The following is a 22,191-nucleotide window of genomic DNA, read 5'->3' on the forward strand; positions in this document are numbered from 1 at the left end:
CAATAACGGGCCGTTAACAGTTGGTTTTCATTTAATCACTCTCCAGAACGGTGATATCGACCCGGCAAAGTTTATTTGCTCTCAATTCGAGTTGAACACTTCCCGTCTCCTCTGCGGCGCGCACAAGCCAAACTGTCTGGAAAACGGGCTCTCACATAAGCTTCTTCGCAAACAATGGAGAACAAACTAATTCGCGGGCAACTTTCGGTTCGCGCTTATTTTTGAGGGCACATTTGCTCCGAGGGTACTCGGTTCCTTCCCAAATGTACGGTTGATCACCTGCAGTTTCTAGTAGGGACACAGAGGGGCAGCCCGTAAATTGCGTAACGCGCTCGGGAGGGGGGGGGGCGATCAAGGAGAGATTTACAATATTTTATTGGACTCCAAGCTCACCCTCAATATACTTGCCTGCTCATCTCATCCAAGATCTTGGACTCCATGCTCATGGCTGCACTTCTCATCTCTTTGCTTGCGCATGGAGTCCAATAGCGTGGACACCTCCCTCAGTTTTTTATTGTCCATCCATTCCCCATCGTTACAGCAAATCGCATATTTTCCTTATCTAATCTAACTTAACTTACCTAACCTAACCTCTCCTCCCTAACGCACAGTTAGACATATTTCTGTCAAACGGACCTAAGCGCCATAGGGAAAGGAAGGTAGAGGGGGGCTTGGATTGGCGGCGGAACCGGGCGTCGGGCTCATTCCGTCCTATACTCGAAATGCTTTTCCATGGCGCTTAGTTCAGTTTGACTAACCGCGCTATCCGGCATTCTAAATTCCTCAAAAAGCACTCTAATAGGTGCTTAGTTCCGTTTGACAGAAATACGTCCGGTTAGCTAATGGAACACGTGGTATTCGTCTTCACATCAGAAAAAAAGTCTTGATAAATTTTTGGACGCTGCACTCTTCTAATGTCAGGTGATTCTACACCCCCACGATTTTGGACGCTACGCTCATTTTAATTTTTCAATATATTTTCGCTGTAGCAAAAAACTGCTGTAGCTGCAGCTACACGAAAGAACGAGAACGAGAAGCTGCTACGGAGAAAAAAAACACGGTTATTCGACGGTTACCATGGTAATAATGTCACACGGGATTCCACGGTGGTGGAACCGTGGATTTTGGTAATATTATTGATGAGCACAGTATCATAACAATGCTCATAATATTATGTCTGTGCCCACAGTAATATTACGGTGAACACGGTCATACCACAGTGCTCATCGTTACAAGAATCAAAATCCACGGTTCTACTACCGTGGAATCCCGTGTGACATTACCACCGTTGTAACGGTAGAATAACTGTGTTTTTTTTTTTTTCTTATAAGAGTTGTTTCTTACAAATAATGTCTTAAAAATCACGATGAACGCATCTGCAAAGTCTGAAATGCACTATTGACTTCACAATCTGCCTGAGGAATTTGCGTTTTTCGAAGCTTCCTGCTTCAAAACCGATACTAGGGTCCACGTTAACAATTTGTCAGAGGAATCGTTCCATCTAACTCCCGTGCACTAGAGTGCGACGTAGTATTCGACATGGCCAACGTCGATCCGCCAAAACGCGTAAGACGGGAACAGATTCTAACCACCTGTTAACAACTGGCGTTGTTTTTCCAACATTCACATTTTTCTCACGTTGATATTTGTATTTGTACACATCCGCCTTGATTGACCTTGTGCTTCCGTCGATTTGCGCGCGGAATCATCGGCCATGTTGAATATTGCGAAACACCCTAGTGCGAAAGGGTTGAATGGAACGACCTGTAACGATATGTTCCCGTTTGCCGTGGTATCGTTTTTGAAGTGGCAAGCTAAAAATAAAACTCAAAATCCTTGCGTACATTGTGAATCTAGGAGTACATTATCGACTGTGTCGATGTACTTATCGTGCTTCTTGACCCATTATCTGTAAAAAAATCAATACTTTTCTTTCTTGATCGAACAAAAGATAGCAACAGATCCATTGCGTTGATCTACTTCGCACAGTTCCACGTCGAGGTTCTCAACGTCGATCGCTCAGGCATTCAAACTACGAGTACAGATGTACGTAACGCGTAGCACCGCTATTAAGAAGACTGATGTTGGTGACTAGGACGTGTAACTTTGCGGGCAAAATCAATTGGAGGACCAAAGGCAATGCACTAATTTTTGGGTGCGACTGCTGCACAGTGGAGAAAACGGCCAATCTAGCCGCTCAAAAGTCCTTATGCTCGCACGGAGGATGTTCATTCCATTTTGATGGGTTAAACTTGTTGCGCTGATATGCGTCTCTCGCCGCGCAGTGGATCGAGCCAATCAGAGGGGTCGGACATGAAATTTTTGACTAAAACTGCAAATTTTTATGTTTATCTTGTCACATTTTAAATTGTGAGGGATGCTTCTATGCAGAAGACAATTTTACGAGAAAACCAATGAAACCAATTTAGGAACCTGAAAGTTTTTATAAACGGAGTTAGGAGCTTTTAAAGTTTCCAAATTTCGTCGGACCTCTCCTACTGACTCGATCCACTGTGCGCCGATCGCATTGTGTTTGACGCAATGCGTGAAGTATTCATACAGTCTGGTAGACGCTAATATGCGTCGCTTGCCGCCCGCGCTGTTTGGCGCAATGCGGGAAGTATTCCTGCAGTCTTGTAGGCGCTAGTATGCGTCTTGCGCTAACCGCACTGCGTCGGCGCTGTTTGGCGCAATGCGGGAAGTATTCCTGCAGTCTTGTAGGCGCTAGTATGCGTCTTGCGCTAACCGCACTGCGTCGGCGCTGTTTGGCGCAATGCGGGAAGTATTCCTGCAGTCTTGTAGGCGCTAGTATGCGTCTTGCGCTAACCGCACTGCGTCGGCGCTGTTTGGCGCAATGCGGGAAGTATTCCTGCAGTCTTGTAGGCGCTAGTATGCGTCTTGCGCTAACCGCACTGCGTCGGCGCTGTTTGGCGCAATGCGGGAAGTATTCCTGCAGTCTTGTAGGCGCTAGTATGCGTCTTGCGCTAACCGCACTGCGTCGGCGCTGTTTGGCGCAATGCGGGAAGTATTCCTGCAGTCTTGTAGGCGCTATAGCGTCTTGCGCTGCTGTTTGGCGCAATGCGGGAAGTATTCCTGCAGTCTTGTAGGCGCTAGTATGCGTCTTGCGCTAACCGCACTGCGTCGGCGCTGTTTGGCGCAATGCGGGAAGTATTCCTGCAGTCTTGTAGGCGCTAATATGCGTCTTGCGCTAACCGCACTGCGTTCGGCGCGACAATTTGGACTCGCGGAGTTAAACATTTCAATTACATTTTTAGGTGCTTCAATCCTTAACCTGTTTAGAGGTCTGTCATGCTGCTTGCGTACTAGGTACTTGAGTAGTTTGTTTTCTGATCGAAAAGCGTATTCAACATACTTTATCGATAACTACAGTACGACAAGGGTTTTCCACTATGTTAAGTTTGAAAAATATTCTACGAAAATTAAAAGAAAAAATAAGGCTCGTATTCTTTCGAACCGTTCGAACAAATTTTAAACGCCACAATAAAGAAAAATGGGGGCTCTACGAGGTGATCGATTCGGTACATAGTTTCTCTTACCAAAATACACTTCACAGGAGGTGGTCTCCAGGCCCTGTTTCAGTTCTTTGACGGTTCTCGTTCTACGACGAGGAGAAAAGTACCCACAAACGCGGGGAATTAGGAGATGCGCGATACGGAAAATCGGTGTCAAGGAGTGGAATCCAGATTTTTATTTTTACAAGCTCGGCTTAATTTTTGGGTGGTTTTACTCTAAAATTTATTGTTTAATATCTCCTGTGTGCAATAGACCGATTATGATGCTACAATTAATTTATTTTGGCATCTCTTCCCATCCTATCCTGGTTGCGAGTCCCCGGTTGTCAAACACTGCGACGAAAAAAAGTTTCACAATAACAGCGGTGAGGCACCTAGTCCTAACGTGTTCCTATATAATTTTCTTCGTTTTTTGGCCAGTTGAAAATGCAGTTGTAACACCGAAAAAGTCCCGCCCCGGGATTTATATTTGATGATTTTATTTTTGCAGTCTAAGCCTCGTTTTCAGTTGATTCTGTATTGTCGTTTCGGGCCGATTAAGCTGTTTTCGTATCTCGGTAACAAGGCGCGTTAAGGCTCAATCAATATTGACGCAACAAAACAAAACTATTCGTTCAGCAACGCGACAACTCTGTGCCCGTCTTACCTCTTCTTCCCTACTTTTTCCAGGGCTGTTGAAAGTTACCCGGCGCAAGTTAGAGGGAATTTAAGTAGGTTGCTTTGTATCACAATAGCACACATTCATACCTAATGAACCGCTCAGTTTCTCCGGATTAAAGCGTCATTAGTTTCCGGGAGAGGCGCCCAGAGAGCGCTGATAGCCGGCAGAATAAATTGGGAGAGACGCTCCGTGCGACGCGCTCTAAACGACTGAAATTTGCATCAAAATAAGCGAAAGTGGTGCTTCGTTGGCGATGTTTACTCACGGACACTCGAGGACCGGAAAATTATTCTTGTTTTCTAGCTACTTCGATGTACGGACCGTGCCGCTGATGCATAAATTCACGTCGTCTTCCCTTGTTTCAAAGGAGCCCGAAAATCCTTACCTACAGCCGAGGGAAATGGAAACTTGGTGCCTGTAAACTCAATACTGAATTTAGTGCCACAGCATTAAACAGTCTTTCACAAATATTTTGGCATAAAAGCACTAAAAATGACAAATCTATCTGTTCAGAGTTGCCACAGAATTTAGAAGATAAATTTCCCTGACATTTCCCTGATTTCCCTGACACATTTTGGTGAAATTCCCTGAAAATTGAAGATATGCCAGATGGTGATGACGACATAATTACAGATAGTTTTCAAGTGAATTGGTTGTTCGAAACGTCAAACCTTTCTTGGAAAGCGAAAGAAAGGTGACCTAAGGATTTTTCTCTGAAATTTTCGTCATTTTCCCTGACATATCTTGGTTTTCCCTGACTTTCAAAAATTCCCTGACACATTCCGGTATTCTCTGACTGTAGCAACCCTGTCTGTTTCATGCAAATTTGAGGTTTAAGTCTTTACAAGTGGTTAAAAATAATGATAACTATTGCCTCCTTCATTTCGATAAGTATGTAATTTGAGTCGTCAATTGGATGCTGCAATATTTTAATCCCAGCTGATGGAATCTGATAAAGCTCAGTGATCGGCTGAGTGATTTGACCGGACTTCAGAAAGGACACCAGTCCGCTTCTTCGAGAGAATATTTTAAACGTGAGTAAAAAGAATTCGCAATTCAGATCAATACCCTAAGACATTCTTTTACGTGAGATATGAAATATTTATCAGTCGATTCTTTTCGCGCAATATTCCTCCTTTGATACCAAAAGTTATCTAAAATGTACCTTGAAGAGTCGCCTTCTCCCACTTAATACAGCAAAAAAGATACTTTAAGTACTAAAACTCACCGACACCTAAAAATCTAACAATAATAAGAGGATTTCAAATGAAATTTAAATGGAAGAAATGATCAGGATAGTTCGAGCTTAACAACCCGTACATTTTCTTCTGTCCGACGGTTTAAGTGGAAATAATACATCTATTCAATGAATATTTTATTTGAAAAATGAAGCAGACGTATACGTTTTAAGATACCAAAAACGAAGGGTGTGTTTCAGTAAATGTCACATACTATAATTTGTTTGTAGTAGCTTGGTTTAAACTCACTAGGTTCTAATTTGAAACTCAACTTTCTGCCTTTCACGATAGCGTAGATGCGATCCTGATAAATAGACGAAAGTATTCGAAGGTCACGTTTGGAGGTCTTATCTGCACATTTTACGCGAAGTTACATCATGACGTTCCTTAAAGTTAAAAAAGAAACGTCGAAAGATTCGAAGACCGAGGGGGAGAGAAGAAGTATAAAATAACTTTAACAGCTCTTCAGCGGGTGGCCAAGAACTTCGATTTTTCTTTCTAATTGACAAGTGATAAGACTGCAGGAAAAAATTCATCCTCGAACTCTCAATTGGAAACTTTCATAACTCGAAAGTTCGTGAGCTAAATCCCTGGATTAGAATCAAGTTGCCATGATTTTGATTCAAGGAGTCAGAATAATTTGCATAGAGGTTCATCGTTGGAGGAAAAAAGGTGCATTTGAAATTTTAAAATTGGGGCTTAAAATCACGGTACACTCAAAATGTGCCTCGACAATTCATGGATGGTTTCACGATAACTGGAATAGTTTTGTCGCCGTAACAGACAACACATTTTTCGGTCATATTTTTAGTAGAAATGATGATCACTCGAATTTTGTCGCATTAATCTTCAAAGGGTTCCGTATTATAACGCTTTCTAATGATTTATTGCTCCACTTCTCAGTTAACATTATGTCAATTCTGAAAAAGTGCTGTCTGTTACGCGGTGAAAAGTCAGCGTAACAGACAGCACATTTTCGGTCATTTATACATTAAAATTGAAAATTAGAGCGATAAATCCTTGAAAAGCGTCATAACACATAACCCTGTGTAGATAAATGCAAAAAAGTCGAGTGATTATCATTACTACTAAAAATATGACAGAAAAATGTGTTGCCTGTTACGGCGACAAAACTATTCCAGATATCGTGAGACCACCCTTATCCGTCTTACGACAAAGATCAAAAATTAATCGTAATGTGCGCTACAGGGACTTGAAAACACGGTGGCCCAACTTACAAAAATCATGGTCAGACTCCGAAATTCCACATCTGATACCTCGTTGTTACGTCGGATCGTCGGATTTTCAGACTATCGCAGAGTCTTCGACAGTGAAACTGCGAAAACGCGTAACTCGTTATGCTATGATGCAAACTTCCTATCATAATTTACTCGTTGCGTAGGAAAATACTCGAAGTATTTTATTGAACATTTTTCTGGGTTTTTTCTCTGAGAAGAGAACATTAAGTGAATATGTCAAGCAATCATGTTTATTTCTTCTCCTCTCATTACATTAAACGGGCGCGGAGAAAACACAGTCAAAGAGATACGCGTTTTTGCAATTTCACCGTCGACTGTTCCGGAGTGCACTCTGTGCAGTACTGTGCACTCCGGAAGAATTAATGACGGCCATTTCTGAAACCCGTTCGGCGTTATTGAAGCCCATACCCTGGAATTGACCGCTATTAAGTTGGAGTTTATGGTTCATCGGTTGCAACAGAAATCGAAAAGAAACGGGTGGTGAACTTGTTCTTGCTTTTCTTTCCCCTGAAAAATAAATTGAGACCGAAACTTTTCAGGACGAATACAGGACGATTCACGGTTACACCGCCAAACTGCAGGAGTGGGTTCTAGGTCAAAAAAAGACTTTTATCCTAAATGAAGTTTCTTCTTAAATGTCTTCCTAAGTTCTGGTAAATAAATCGTTTTTCCTGCATTTTGGCAAGTACGGAATGCACGGAATTTCATGAAAACTGAGATGAAACTATAGTATGATAGGTTAAATTCATTAGTATTATTAGAAAAATTGAAACCTCAGTTTCGGGGAGGGAGGAGTGCTCTCTCAGGCTTAATAAGGCCGATGACTTGGTTTTCGGCGTAAGAAGGTAGTATTTTGCAGATCCCAAACCTTATTTCTAACTTGGATTTCTTTTTTTCTAAAAGTCACCGATAACTTTAGTGTATCAAATTTTTCATGGGTGCATTCCCATTTTCGTAACATGCGGTGCACTGCCTTTGCCAAAAAGTAGGGAAAAATAATAATTTTCCAAAACTTTTGGGGAGATTTAGCTCCCTTAAAAAGCATTTATGGAAAAATTTCATAAAAAGAATTCGTCACCTTGTACTTTGAGATGATCTGTAACTGGACGTATTTACTCGTGTGCTGAAAGGAACTTTGTTGCACGAAAACCCCATGCACATATAGTTTCTTTTAACATGAATACGTCCAATTGGACGTATTTCTATCAAACGGAACTATGTGCATTATAACGTGAGCCCTGGTATACGTGTATTCTTATGGGTCTCAGGGCTCATGTCCTAATGCACATAGTTCCGTTTGACAGAAATACGTCCAATTCTGCTATACTAATCGCGCTCACTATCACAATCCGACCCGAACAATTTCAGAGCCCTTCAAAAACTTGGCAACTGACAGCGGAATTAAAAGGACTCCGAAACTTTTAATTCTGTTATCCTTCCTCGCGCAAGGATGAGACGATGTTCGGGCAGGATTAACAGGGGGGAAGGGGGGGCCTAAACGCATCATTTTCCGTCCAATACCGATTCGATTGCGACGTTTTCAAAAGCGCCCACAGGCGTGGCGTGCATTGCGATAAATCGATCGATCCGCCATTCAAACCAATGGAAAAGGATCGATAAACTGGGTGGTCACAAGGAACACCTTAATAATCGATTCCTTACCACAGCTTCAAATGGGGATGGATCGATAAACGATTATTCGCGCTGCACCGCGTTTAAAAGCGCCCCTTCCTCTTGGCAAATAAGGAATTTGTCGGCAGTTTGCTCGACCTCGTCAGTGGCTACTTATACCAGTGGCGCATGGCGTGCGAGCTTTGCGATATATCGATTGATCTGCTATTTAAACCTACGGAAAAGGATCGATAAAAAGATCGATAACAATAGATCACCGTTGATGGTGTTTGTTTGCTCATCCGATAAAGGCACCTTAGCGATAGGAAGTTTTCCGGTTAGCGTCAGTGGCGTGGCGTGCTTTGCGATCTATCGATTTGATCTACCATTTAAACCTATGGAAAAGGATCGATAAAAAGGGTTTTCGCAAGGCACATTAAAATAATTGATTCTTTGTCACAGCCTCAAATGGAGAAATATCGATAATCGACCATTCACGCCTCGCCACTGACTTAGACCCGTGCAGCTGGTGCGAATTTCCAAGGGAAAGATATAGGTCATAAAAGGTTACGGCTATTCCAGACGCTCGATGATTCCGATCGATTTATCGAAGAACGATACTTCAGCCTTGATGCATAGGGTTTTTATTCGATATATCGCGCGTTATTAGCGTCTGCTCGGCGACTGTTGTCTGCACGGTGCCTTTTAAGTTCGTTTATTTTTAATCCTCTTTGCATGCATTTCAGGGTCGCTCGCAACGTCCTTTTGATCCGGGAGATGCTCCTTTTATTCCGCTCGCTCTCCTTCCGGAGTTGCCGGAGTGTCGTTCAAAAAAAGGTTGTTCCGCTCGAATTTGAATAATTTCGTGGAAAGATCCTGCCAATTTGGCAATTTTTTAGAGAAAAATCAGCTGCTATATTTCTCGCGTGGCATGCACTCGTGACAGTGTCTGCATTTTACGCGCGATGATTTAAATTTTACGATCCAAAATGAATTTTATGATAACGGTTTTAATAGGCGGCAATCGCCGAAAGAAGTATCCAGTAGAGCGTACTTTAAAAAAAAAACACATACAAAAAAAAATATATATTTTGAAAATAGCACACACCTTCTTTCCCAACTGTCTCCGGTTCCTCTCAGCAAAAATACGTCCGCAATAGATCTAAAATTTATTTTACACCTTTATTCAATTTTCAGCAAAAAAAGAAGGGAAAAAAAATGAAAACTGCTCCTTTTTACACAAATTGATGCCTACAGGTCCAGTTACACGATCAAATTGAACCATCAAATTGGGCCTCTCATTGGTCGCATGCTCACCTCAGGTCTTTTTCTCCCGATCAGAGCTTCAATTTGATGGCTCAATTTGATCGTGTAACTGGACCACAAGCACAGTCTTCATTCAGAATCTGTCTTTTGGACCACGTATCTCCTTTTGGTAATAATGCAAATAAAGTTCAACATTTTCGAAATTTGATGTGCTCCAGGAGTCATCTTCTTTCTTCTACTCATTAGGTTTTCGAAAAGATCTAATGAGCATTTTATCATTTTACCCTTAAAACTTCGACCGAGAAAACTTATGTTGGAACTCATCGATTTTTTCTCTTACTTAAAATTGGATTAACTCCTGACTCAACATCCAGCAAAAAAGGAAGAGATGATTTCTTATGATTCCAAACCGTTTCATAAATACTCAACTCATCAAAAGTTGATCTAACTGATCTTTAGACTTCTTATTATAACTTTCAGCAGCCACATTAAACATTTCTAAGTTTTAATCTCAAACTCGGACCCGCACTGTCCGTCCCCCTATCATAAAGCAAGTGCCGTTAATCCTTATAATATTACATTCTTATAATTCCTTCTTATTTTTATATTTTGGCTTGAAATTTTTTCGTACTAAAAAAATCGGCACAATTTTTTTATTTTATAACTCATTGCGTGACGCTGAACTTTGACTCTCTACCCTTTTATTACCTTGATGAAGGGGTCGTCACGCGATACTACATGATCGTCTTGATCATTGTGGTTTTCAGATGTTAAATTCTGCTCAAGAGGATAATACTTTCAGCATACTCCTTCCTCTTCAAGGAAGTCCTGCCCTTAAAAACTAGCCTCTTATCTCTATTCTCTTGTTCTTTTCTATTTTTTTTCTTTTGAGGCCTCAGTCCCTATGTCTTTACTTTTTTTTATTATCATTTATGTTTTCATTCATTGTATGAACAGAATTTTTTGTACTAAAGTTTTATGCGGCAAAAAAAAAAAAAAAAAAAAAAAAAAAAACTTTCAGCATACTATTGGCGAACTGGCAACGTCGTCGAACTACAATCACGCAGACACAGAGACCTCAGTAGAGTGAGAAAAAGGGAAACAACTTACTTAACTTGAACGCATAAAGGCTTTTTGTTCGAGTGTTCGTGTTGACTCGAAGAACAGACACAACAGCCTTTGAGTTTTTATAATAAAGGGCAAAAGTTCATGTTAATCTAATTATTCTCCCTGTAAATGCGCGTAACAAAGATAAAACTGTATCAGTAGTAGCGGTGCTCATCCCTCCTGAGAACTTATTGAATGTAAACGCGGGCCCGGACTGGCAATAAGACCAATCTGCTGTTGGTATATGCCCCCTTAGCGCGCCGATGGCACTTAGATGGATAGTAAAATAAGAGGAGGGAAAAAAAATTACCGAGAAAAAATGTAGAAAACTTATAAATAAGGGGAGGAGTAAAACGCATGAAAGGAAGTGATGAACGGAAGACCTGAATCTAAAACCGGAAGTAAGTCCCCAGAGGCGGCTCAGTCTACCACAATACAGGCAAATTTATGTATTGAGTTTTGTTTTGTTTTTTTGTTTTTTTTTTGTTTTGTTTTTTGTTTTTTGTTTTTTTTTTGCTGAATTCAGGTTTTGTGTTCTTATCTCAAGACTTTGAAGAGTAGGAATCGTCTAGTCGCGTCCGAAAAAGTTAGCAGTGCCAAAAACACGCGAGTGGTTTTTTGCAGAATTGTGTATTAAATCACAGAACTTGGTACCCTAAAAGGTTTCATCACTTTAAAAGAAGTCTAATGTGATGAAAAAGCAAGGTTAGTAGTAGTAAAATAATTTTATTTTAAAGCGGTGCTTTAGCATCTAAGGCCATTTACACCTCTAAAGAGGGCAGTAACAGAAATAAATTTACATGGAAATATCACTAAAAATACAAAAGGGTTGAGGGGAAAGGTTAAATTTTGAGATTAGTGGAGCAGACAAATCTGGGTGCTTGTTCTTAAAAATGATGCTTTAAATCTTCCGAGCATTTCCAAACCATATGATATTCTAAGGAAATACTGAATGGATGTACAGTAGGATGAACTCTCAGATGTCCAAGACTCTTCGTACGCAAAGTCCCAAGTCAGGCCATTGTGACCCATATTTAAATAGATTGATTTTGATGGTTTTCAATGTATTATCTACGTTATTTTTATGTTTTGGAAAAGAAGAGGATTTTTTTTTTAAATTTTCACCTCTTTTGATAACCTACTGGCGCTTTCTCATCCGCCATATGTAACTCCCCCAGAAGAGATAGTCGGGTCAATTCGACCCGGGTGATGCCTAGGGGTAGTCGTAAACAATAATCCCTGACACGAAATCATTCTCGCCAAAACACCAATTTTTAAACGTGCGCCCTTTCGAGCGCTGCAAAGGCCTTTAAACTTTTTTCTCTCTTTGCAAAATCATTATTGATTACGACAAATCATATTTTGAGCAAACTGAACTACAACTTGTCTTAAATTTCAAAAGTAGAAAACACCTCAACGTGATACGAGGCCGGATAACGTCTTTCCTATCTTCGGCTGTGTTCCTCACATAGCTCTTGAAGCACCGCTACAAATGAGATAAACGAAACCAGTACAATGTGGAAATAGAGCGAGAGAAAGGACGCGCGTTGATGACGGCGCAGAGATTCGTGCTTGATGGATGTCCATGCTGCATCTGCAAAATTGAAGGCGCTATGGCGCGAGGCGTTAACTCGCCATACTCCGCAGCTCCGCTTGCTGCCGACGAGGTATGGCTCGGATTTGAGAAAAAAGTCAAAAAACAAAGCCCGATTACGTCTCTCCTATCTTCGAATGTGTTACTCACGTGGCTTTTGAAGCACCACTACGAATAAGACAAACGGAAACAAACATAATACGGGAATAGAGAAAAAGGAAAGGATGCACGTTGGTGCGGCGCAGGGATACAACTATTCGTGCTTGATGGATATCCATGCTGCATCTGCAAAATTGAAGGCGCTATGGCGCAAGGCGTGAACTCGCAATTCTCCGCTACACGCTGCCAATGGGGTATTACTTAGATTCGGGAGAAAAGTTAAAAACGAAACCAGATTACGTCTCTCCTGCCCTCGGCTATGTTTATAATAGACTTTTTCTATTTTTCAAGTTCTTATCTATTCTTTTCCAGGATGAATTTGCAGACCCAAATTCAAAGCTCCGACGAACCGGCCCCATACAATCCTCGGGTCGATTTGATCCGGCTTCAGCAATCCTTTTTACCCCTTTAATACTGCCATGCTACGGAAAAAAAACGACGTACATTCGAGAGTTGCCGTATTTGCTCAAATAAAATGCTTAATTTTGAGGAATTATAAATATTTTCTCATGAAATTTTCAGATGATATAGATCTAATTACTAAGAAAATTATCTGAAAAATTGAACGAAAAAGATTCACAAGTTTTCCTGAAGATTCGTGTTGGATGAATCGAAGGAAATTCGGCGACTAACGAAGGTTCACATTGCGGCGTTTTATCCTAGAACGGCAGTATTGAATTCCAGTTTAAATTACTTTACGCAGATTTTATTCCAAAAAAAATCCTTCCTCATCTCCTCCAACATATCATGTTCATTTCTTAGTTTGGGATTGCCAAAAAAACAAAAACAAAAAAACAAAAAAAATGTTTAATACACCTGTTGAGAGGGGGAAAACAGTTGAGGAGGGTTTGGGGATGTTATATGGAGGGACAAAATTTCTGATTCTCATTCCAATATAATTCATAATCAAAGGGAATAGTGCTGAATCTTTAATTAAGTCATGAAACCTCGGTAGAATTTGGAAAAGTTGGAAGCTGCAGAGTGCATATTGTTATTCAAGCTCTCTCGAGCACTCTCTGGCCCTCGCTTCGGCAGACCCTCTTACATCAGTCCGAACGTCCGGTTTAAATTTCACGTGAATTATAAGGTCACGGCGAGCTGCCGAAATGAACGCCCGAGCCGTAATTTACGGCTCCCTCGCCCGGCGAAATCCGGACACCTCTATTCTCCCGCCATGGCCTACTTCCTGGAGGAGCATAATTCAAGGCTCCGATATCTTCGGTTATTACGCCTAGGCATTGTTCGATGCGTGCCATCACGCTACGCCACCCGGCTTCATTTCACCGCGAGGGCGCTGGAGCCCTCGGAACAGGGAGCCGATGGCGCGGAGGGAGGGGCGAAAAGTAAGGCCTCATTATCCCTCGTTCTGTTAAGGTGTTTGCGGCCCGCGTAATGCTTGATAATACGACACTGACAGCGGGGCGCACCGTGGGTCCAGATTGGAAAATTTTCTCGACCGAGCTCCCGAGATTCTTCCACCTGTTCCTTTAACGGTGATTCGTCAAGCTCAAGTGACGTGGTCGAAACTGGCACGCGATATATGAACGCATTTATTTAAGGTAAAAAACAATCGTTACGGCAGATTTTTAATTTTTCAGCCAAATATAAAAGAAGGCGACTATCACCCTGCGCATGATGCTAAAAAATTCAATTCTGAACACGCCAAAAATAGGGCAAAATTCATGAGTAGAATTGAAAGCAGAATAGTGTTTGAGAAAAAAGAACGCATCAAAACAACGCATTCGATACAGAAATCGATAGCTGAATCGAATGCGAGGTTTTTTTCCAAACTACTATCCTGCTTTCTTTTCTCTGAATTTTGCCGATTTTTGGGTTTAGAATGATTTCTTCAGGCTCATGCGCAGGGGCTATCCTCTTTTTTGCTGAAAATTCAAAATTTGCCGGGATTTTTTACCTAAAAGATGTGATATATCGCATGCCAGTTCGACCACGTCACTTGAGCTTGACGAATCACCTTAACCCTAGGGAGCCGTCCCTAAGTTACGTACCGCTCTAGAGGGGAGGAGGGGATGTCAGGGAGTGCGTTACGCCATTTTTATTTACGTGTTACAGGGATAGGGACCTATCTCACAAAATCGTTACAAGAGGAAGGGGGGAGGGTTAAACATGCGGGAAAAGTGCGGTACGTAATTTGGAAGACGTCCCCTATTCGACAAACTTAGGTCTTGTACATCTATAAAAGAAGGAGAAGAAGAAGATAAAGAAGAACAATAATAAAAGGAAGAAGACGAAAACAACGAAGAAATAAACTATTTCATCTAACTCTTTTCCTTCTTCTTGATCTTCATTTCTTCGATTCTAGAGGTAAGACACGAGGAATACATTTCTAATTGGCTCCCTTATTTTAAGCCTCCCCGGTAGTGTCACAAACGGTAAAAAATAATACACTTTTACTATTTGCAAATATTAGACTCTAGAATGGACAGGGAGGGAGGGGATTTAGGGTATGTCGGGGAACGAACGGGATAAGAGAGAGGACGAACGAAAGAATTCGGGAATGAGTCAATCAAAGATTCCGAAAAACGTTCAAACTGTGTAACCTTCCGAGCCGTTGATGACATTAATTAGTCGACTTGTGACTCTTCAGTAATTTTTCATCAAACTGCATGTTGGATGCTTTAAAATTTCGACAATTCTCTAGAGGAAGGCCACCCGGACTCCATTACACCCCTCCCGTTTGGAGTGTCTGGGTTCGTCCATGTTCTCAGGCCACTAGGTTCCCGTTAAATTAGGAAACAGTTGCAGAACTTTAGCTAGCAACACCTAATACCACTGACCAGATTTTCAATTCTAACACTTCAACTGTTAGAGACCTGATTTCGATGGGTTTGATTCAGATCCAAAACCCACTGTGCATCGGAGCTAGATGCTGAAGTGATAATAATTTATGGCTCGCACCCCGCTAGCCCTTCATCACTACACCGTTGCCAACTCCTCCGGGAAATCATCATTCACAGCCCGATCCTTCGACTAACTGGGCGCCTCTCGGCCCCCTGCGGCAACAGACGGGCGCCTTCTTCAGCTCTGCAACCGACAAGTTGGCGACGACAGCTGTCGCAGACGCGAAACCTCACCCTTCCGACGCTGAGCCCCTTCAGTGACAGTTTTATATTTTGCATATCGGCGTCGCCTTGCAGCGCTCCGACACCGCGAGGAGCCAATCCGCCACATCGTCCGAAAAATTAAATTTTTTAGCTGGAAAAATAGTTAAGATAGTCTACAAAAAATGTTTTCGAGACGCGTGCCCGATAAAACTTGTTCGTGCTGCACGGAAATAGGAAGCGTCGTTCACAAGGACCAGACTACTTTAAAAAAATTTCGGTTTAGGCGATCGAAGTTTTCGATTATAGGTGCCGAATACCCACTGAAAAAAAGATTGGTAGAATTCACCATTCCTTCACGCTATATTTTACACGGCGTGAATTCAAAGTCGATTCTGCCAGAGGAATGGGTACCTGTACCAGTATACAGTAACGTTTACCTATTCTTTTTGTCAGAATTGACTATGAATTGACGCTGTGTGAAATACAGCATGAAAGAAGGATGAATTCGACCGATCATTCTTTTCAGTGCAGGGCTACTCATCCACAGTCTTTTTAAAGGACTGAACACGCTTACGTCTTCACCCAAGACTTTTTAACCCACGGACTCTCACCCACAACCCTTTCAATCTACGTGCTTTTTTACCTACAAACACTTTCATCATGTTGCAAGTTGCAAAAGTTAGAATCGAGCATCGCTCTCGCGGTTACCTCTGAACAACAGGAAACCGGCTCAATCTCCCGCACAACTTACATGGGTAATATAAGATACATGTAGGTGAAAACTTCCTCTTCACGAACATTCCTGTATACAAAAGTGCAAAGGGGTCCAAATACTGAGGGGCAAGAGTTGTGGGTGAAAATGCCAAGCTGAATTGAACCGCGCGGCAGAGTCGGGGCGAGGGTGGTCGCGGCGGAGATCAGCAAAGTGTTCGGGGTTATCTCTTAAAATTGAGGCACAACCCCAATGTGTTGGACGATACGGTCTTTTCCAATTAATTTTGGCACTTCCACAAACATTTGGGGTTATGGCCTGATTTAATGTGGGCGCTGCTACCACAATGGAGAGTTTGCGCACAAAAATTTCATTGTTTCATTGAGCTGAGCCTAATGAGCTAAGTTTGCAGTATTTTTCTTACTTTTTTTCTGAAAAGAAATTGGAGAAAAATTGATTGAAAAGTGAGAAAATGTGCCGCCTTCTGACATCATCTGGCGGTATTTCCCATTTAAACGCATGTATTCAGCAGATTTGGTTATTTTGCAATTTTTTTCTCCAAATAAATGTGCATATTTTAGAAACAATGGATTCCCTCGTACTCCAGTTTTCTAGTAGTATCATTTTAAAGAAGAAATTTACAAAATTTTACACACTGCAAATTCTCTATTAATTTAAATTTCCATATCATTCAACCATCCCACACTCTTTTTATTTTTCCATGGGACATTGTCCGTCGTGATTTTTACACAGTTTTTGAATGATCTCACTGTTGTTTTGATAAGCTTGCGTGCGTGATCCCGGTTTTTACGCTCGACGTCACGAATAAACTAGGATATTGTGCACGAGCCGGCGACTGGAGGATGGGAGGCGATAATTGTCCTCGCTCGTCGCCGTAAATCCTGGGTGTCCTGGATCCGATGTCCTTGATCAGGGATGCCCAACAGCGGGCCAATCTCCGATTCTCCTGAAGGAGCAACGCCAATGAGGCGTGTTTCCGCGTAAACTGTGCAACGTTTCCCTCTCTTCGTCTGTCAGCCCAACGTCTCCTCATACGTGACGCTTTTTGACCTAATTGGTGTTATCTGAACGTGATTGTTTTCGCGCTTCGTTCGGGTCCCGCTTGCGAACTGAAACGCCGCGTTTCTTATTCTAATTCCTTCACTCATGTGGTGGTGAGAATTATGTTATGTAAACGTTAAGCACCGATCTCCGTAACGCTCTACCTATAAGCTCCTATAGGCCGTTGAACTTTCAATACGGATAAAAACATCATTAAGGGGCTTGGAGGACGAGGTGCATGTTTTTGCTATTTCGAGAGATAACTGTTTGAATTTGAAATTACACGGATATTCATGGCGGAGAGAAAGTTCAAACTGACTTTTTGATGCTTTAACGTTGGAATTGAGAGGGAATTATTTTTCACAGAATTTTGTCAAAAACGGCACTTATGCGACTTTTTTTCTAAGCCCCTCAATTTTGGTAAAGTTATTTTATGAGTTGCTTCCGCACAGACGTAAATATAAAAAATGGCACTATGCAGCTGTGACTATTCGATTATCATTATTCATTGACTTTCTTGACTCAATTTACAAATTAGATCCTTCAAAAATTCAGCAATTTTCTGGAGAGAGTCCCCTCCCCCTCTCGCTAGCAGTGTCTGGCTCCACGTAAGTGAAGGAGAGAGAGAGTGTGGAGTTCTTGTTTACGCCCCGATTATTGAATGTACATCGATACGACAAGGCCAGACATAGCCTTACCTATACAATACATCGCATTTCGATGTCTTAACGTACTGTTTAAAATTTCAATTATCAGCTCACTTATACACACTGACGCCGGTACTTTACATAAACGATAAAAAAAGTGCATAATACAACATTTGCTGGTGTTACACTTAAGTATGTTCTTCTTTTATTTCAAGAGGAGCTTTACACTACGATTCGACATGAAAAAATGTACTGATACTAATTATTTTAGAAATAGTTCAATCAGAGGCAGAGGAAGATGGAGGAGAGGAAGAATACATGCCCTGGTAAAAATTGGCAGTAGAATCTGTGTTCCGAAATACCATAGACCTACAGCTGGCTGTAAGATTTCCAATAGCTTCTATAGCCGGCAACACAATTCCCTAGTGGAAGTCAGCCTTGTGCAGGTCCGTGCGGCGGAAGGCTAGGTCCGTGCAAGTCCCCGTCACCTCGTGCAGCCATCTGCGAAGGATGGGATTCCCGAAATTATGCCTTTGTTTCGCTTCCCTCTGCACGGGCTCACGGGAGGTGACGGGGACTTGCACGGACCTAGCCTTCCGCCGCACGGACCTGCACAAGGCTGACTTCCACTAGGGTTTCTGATAGCCTTTTACAGCCGATGGTCATTCAGCAACAGCCTGGCGATAAAGTGTTTGCTAAACGTTACCAATTACGGATGCTAGGATTTAGTGAGTTTTTGGACTACCGCTCTCTTTTTGAGTCGCAGTATCTTGATTTAATTTGCGAGGAAAGCTCCGTACTTTTGAGGGATGCCTGTCATTCCTAATATGTTGGAGCGCCTTCAATTTTGTATGATACTGTGCAATACCTCTGGTGTGAAATAGTTGCTTCAAGCGCCGCGGCGGGCGGGAAGCCAGCGCTGAACGCACATTGGCGCCTACAAACCTAACAGGGACACTTCACGCATTGCGCAATGCGTGAAGTATCCAAATTAGGTTTGTAGGCGCCAGTGCGTCGCCGCTCCGCTTTATGTTAGGCTCTAATATTTGATCTCGCGGAGTCAGCGTTTTTCAACTCATGACTTTGAAATGTTTGCACACTCTGTATGGATTAATCTCATTTTAATTGATGAAAAAAAATATGTAGTAAAGGAAAATATAATGTGCGTTTTGTAAATAAGGTGATTCCGTACAAACTTAAGGATTTACAAAGCACAAGAATTTCTACACAATTTCTTATAGCCTTTTATAGCTGATGGCGAAAAAGCAACAGTCAGGCGATAAAGTGTAAAGCCCGGCAATAGGAACTATAGCCCGGCTGTATAATTTTTTATCGCTTCGTGTAGCCCGGCCGTACGATTTTTTTCACTTTCTACAGCCAGCTATATGATTTTCTATCGCCCTCTTCCGTCGGCTATAAGAACTCCTACGGTATTTTGAAACGCAGCTCCTATTGCCAATTTTTACCAGGGTGAGTGGAGGAGAGGACGGGAAGAGGAGGAAGAAAAAGAAGGATAGGAAGAAGAGATGATAAATCGATATTCTAGAGCGTCCGTTAGCGTTGAAAGATCTCAGAAAATATCGTTCCTCTTGTATAGGGACTAGACTTATAGAAAAGCTAGCCAGCCTCAATAGCCAGATATGAAGGGAAGCTCTTGTGAGGGAACAATTATTCGAGAACGGCACAAGAGAGGATGACTAACCTCCCTCTTGATAATCTGCCTTCGGAAAAGGAAGGAAAGAACAGGAATTTAAACTTTCCGAGGTGTCTTACTTCCTTTCCTCGCGATCAGAGCTCGCCTTTTCGAACGAGGCTCAATTACTATTCATGAGCCCGTCTGCTGTTTTGCATTAAAACGCAGCAGGTGCTGGTGCACGTCAGCGTTCAATTAGCCGCTAATTAAAATTATTCACGTCTGATGAATTTCCTTAATTTTTAAGGCGCCCTCCTCTTAAGAGAATGAGAGATATTCATCCGAAGAGAATCCCAACCTCTCATTACGTAGGTACGTTTGAGACGGTAATAGCGGCACCGCTTTACACGAGTTCCGAAGCAAAAAGTTAGACGAACGATATCGATGACCACAGTGCAAAACCACATATCGTCGGTGTAAGTCGGCAATCACATAACTCGGTTTGGGACGTCGTCGGAGACTTCCTATCATACTTCATTTTTTAAACGGAAAATTACTCGACGGCAATTCCTTAAAACTGCCGTGATTTTTCCTCTCTGAGCGAAGAAAATTCTGCAAAAACTTCAAGGAATGATATCAGTTTGTTCTCATTTAAAAAAATAAAATAGAGGCGGAGATTTTCAGACACCGCAAACGAGTTATGTGATTGCCGACTTACACCGTCGATATCTTCGTTTGCGAGGTTGCCACAGAATTTAGAAAATGAAATTCCCTGATTTCCCAGACAATTGAAGATGTGACGGATGGTTAAGAAGGCATGGTTGGACCGCGTTTAACAGAAAAGAACCAAGCCACGTCAGCTATTGCCAATTTTAACTGGGCAATTTATTTTTTTTACGAGAAAACGTTTGTGCGCATCCTTTTGAAAATGTTAAGAAATTTGCTTCGCACTATGGAGAAAATTCACTGAAACTTGCACGAAAATCCGCCCAACTGTTTTCATGTAAAAAATTAAATTAGTCAATTAAATTTGGCAATAGCTAATGTGGCTTGGTTCCTTTCTGTTAAACGCGGTCCAATTGACAATTGTTTTCAGGCAAAATTTGGTGTTCGAAACCTGGACCCATTCTAGAAAGGAAATGAAGGTGATTTAACCAATTTTCCCTGGCATTTTCGTCATTTTCCCTGATAACCTTGTTTGCTACGTTTCAGGCTTCCTAATATGCTGTTTTTTAAATGGGAAAGTAGCAAATTTATTTCTTGAAAATTTTCTTCTTTTTTCGTCTCTGTTAGCAGAATGTTCTGTATGAATTTCAGGCTATATTGCTCAAAATAATATTGGAGCGGAAATTTTGAAACTCTGCAATGGAGATATGTGGGTCAAACTTTCGCCTTCGACATGGATCATCGTAAAAAATACAACTGACGTTGAACGATAAAAACGCGTACTTTGTTTCGGGCATTTCAAAATATACGCTCATATTAATTTATTTTTTAGGGAGAACGAAACATTACATTGTGGCTCGACATTTTCTTAGAATATTCTACACACCGAGAAAAAAAATCAGAGAATGTTTTCAAGATATTACGTGTCAGGATATAAGATTCACTTTAATTAGTAATGCCGATTCGTTGGCGTGGGACTGGCACAGAGGACTCGGGTTGGGTTAGATTGGGTCACGCAACTAAATAAACTCCACGGCGATGCGAGAGGTGTCACAGGAAAATGAAGGCGCGTCAAAATCGCGCATATACATTCTGCAGCTGCAATTGACGGAGCGTTTCAAGTTACTCTCATTTTCTCTTTGGTACACTGTGCATGAGCACGAACAGTAAATCGATGGCTGTCGACGTCGCAATCAGCTTTGGAGTCATCAGCCTGCAATTCGCGAAGACACAGCTTCAGCTCATGTCGGTCGGAAGATTTCGTTCAACTTTCCATCAATTAGCGGCGCCAATTGGATGGAAAGTTGAACGAAAAGTTGCATGTGACGTCACATTCAAGTTTCCGTTCAATTTTTCATCAAATTGTCGTTTTTTCTCGTCAGTATCAGACTATCCAACTTTTTCATGGATCACTGGTAAAAAAAAAACCTCTTGGTTCAAGAGAGCAGTTTCTTGTCGCCGGATTTAAGAGTCTGGACTCTTGTTTCAAGCGAATTTTGAATTGAATCAATGCAAAATCCGCTTGAAACAAGAGTTCAAGACTCTTAAATCCGGCAACAAGAAACTGCACTCTTAAGTCAATGCACCGCGGCATTGGTCCCAGAGGTTTTTTTTTACCAGTGCGAGTTGCATCCAAGAGTTGGATAGCATTCAAGTTTCCGTTCGATTTTTCATCAAGTTGTCGTTTTCTCTCGTCAGTGTCACACTAGTTGGATCGCATTCAAGTTTCCGTTCAATTTTTCATCAAATTGTCGTTTTCTCTCGTCAGTGTCACACTATCTATCCAACTTTTCATTGGACAAGTTGCATCCAAGAAGTGGATCACATTCAAGTTTCCGTTTGATTTTTCATCAAATTGGCGTTTTCGCTCGTCAGTATCACACTATCCAACTTTCTCATGGACAAGTTGCATCCAAGAAGTGGATCACATTGAAGTTTCCGTTCAATTTTTCATCAAATAGTCGTTTTCTCTTGTCAG

At 41.7% G+C, this 22,191-nt stretch overlaps 1 long non-coding RNA gene across 1 annotated transcript in view; it reads left to right on the forward strand.

Moving 5' to 3' along the window:
- LOC140223852 (uncharacterized) overlaps positions 1-22,191 on the forward strand; it is a 378,065-nt gene that overhangs the window by 14,904 nt on the left and 340,970 nt on the right. The gene's annotated exons all lie outside the window — the stretch shown is intronic.

This window comes from Bemisia tabaci, chromosome 1 (genome assembly GCF_918797505.1).
Source record: "Bemisia tabaci chromosome 1, PGI_BMITA_v3".
Lineage (NCBI taxonomy): Eukaryota > Metazoa > Arthropoda > Insecta > Hemiptera > Aleyrodidae > Bemisia > Bemisia tabaci.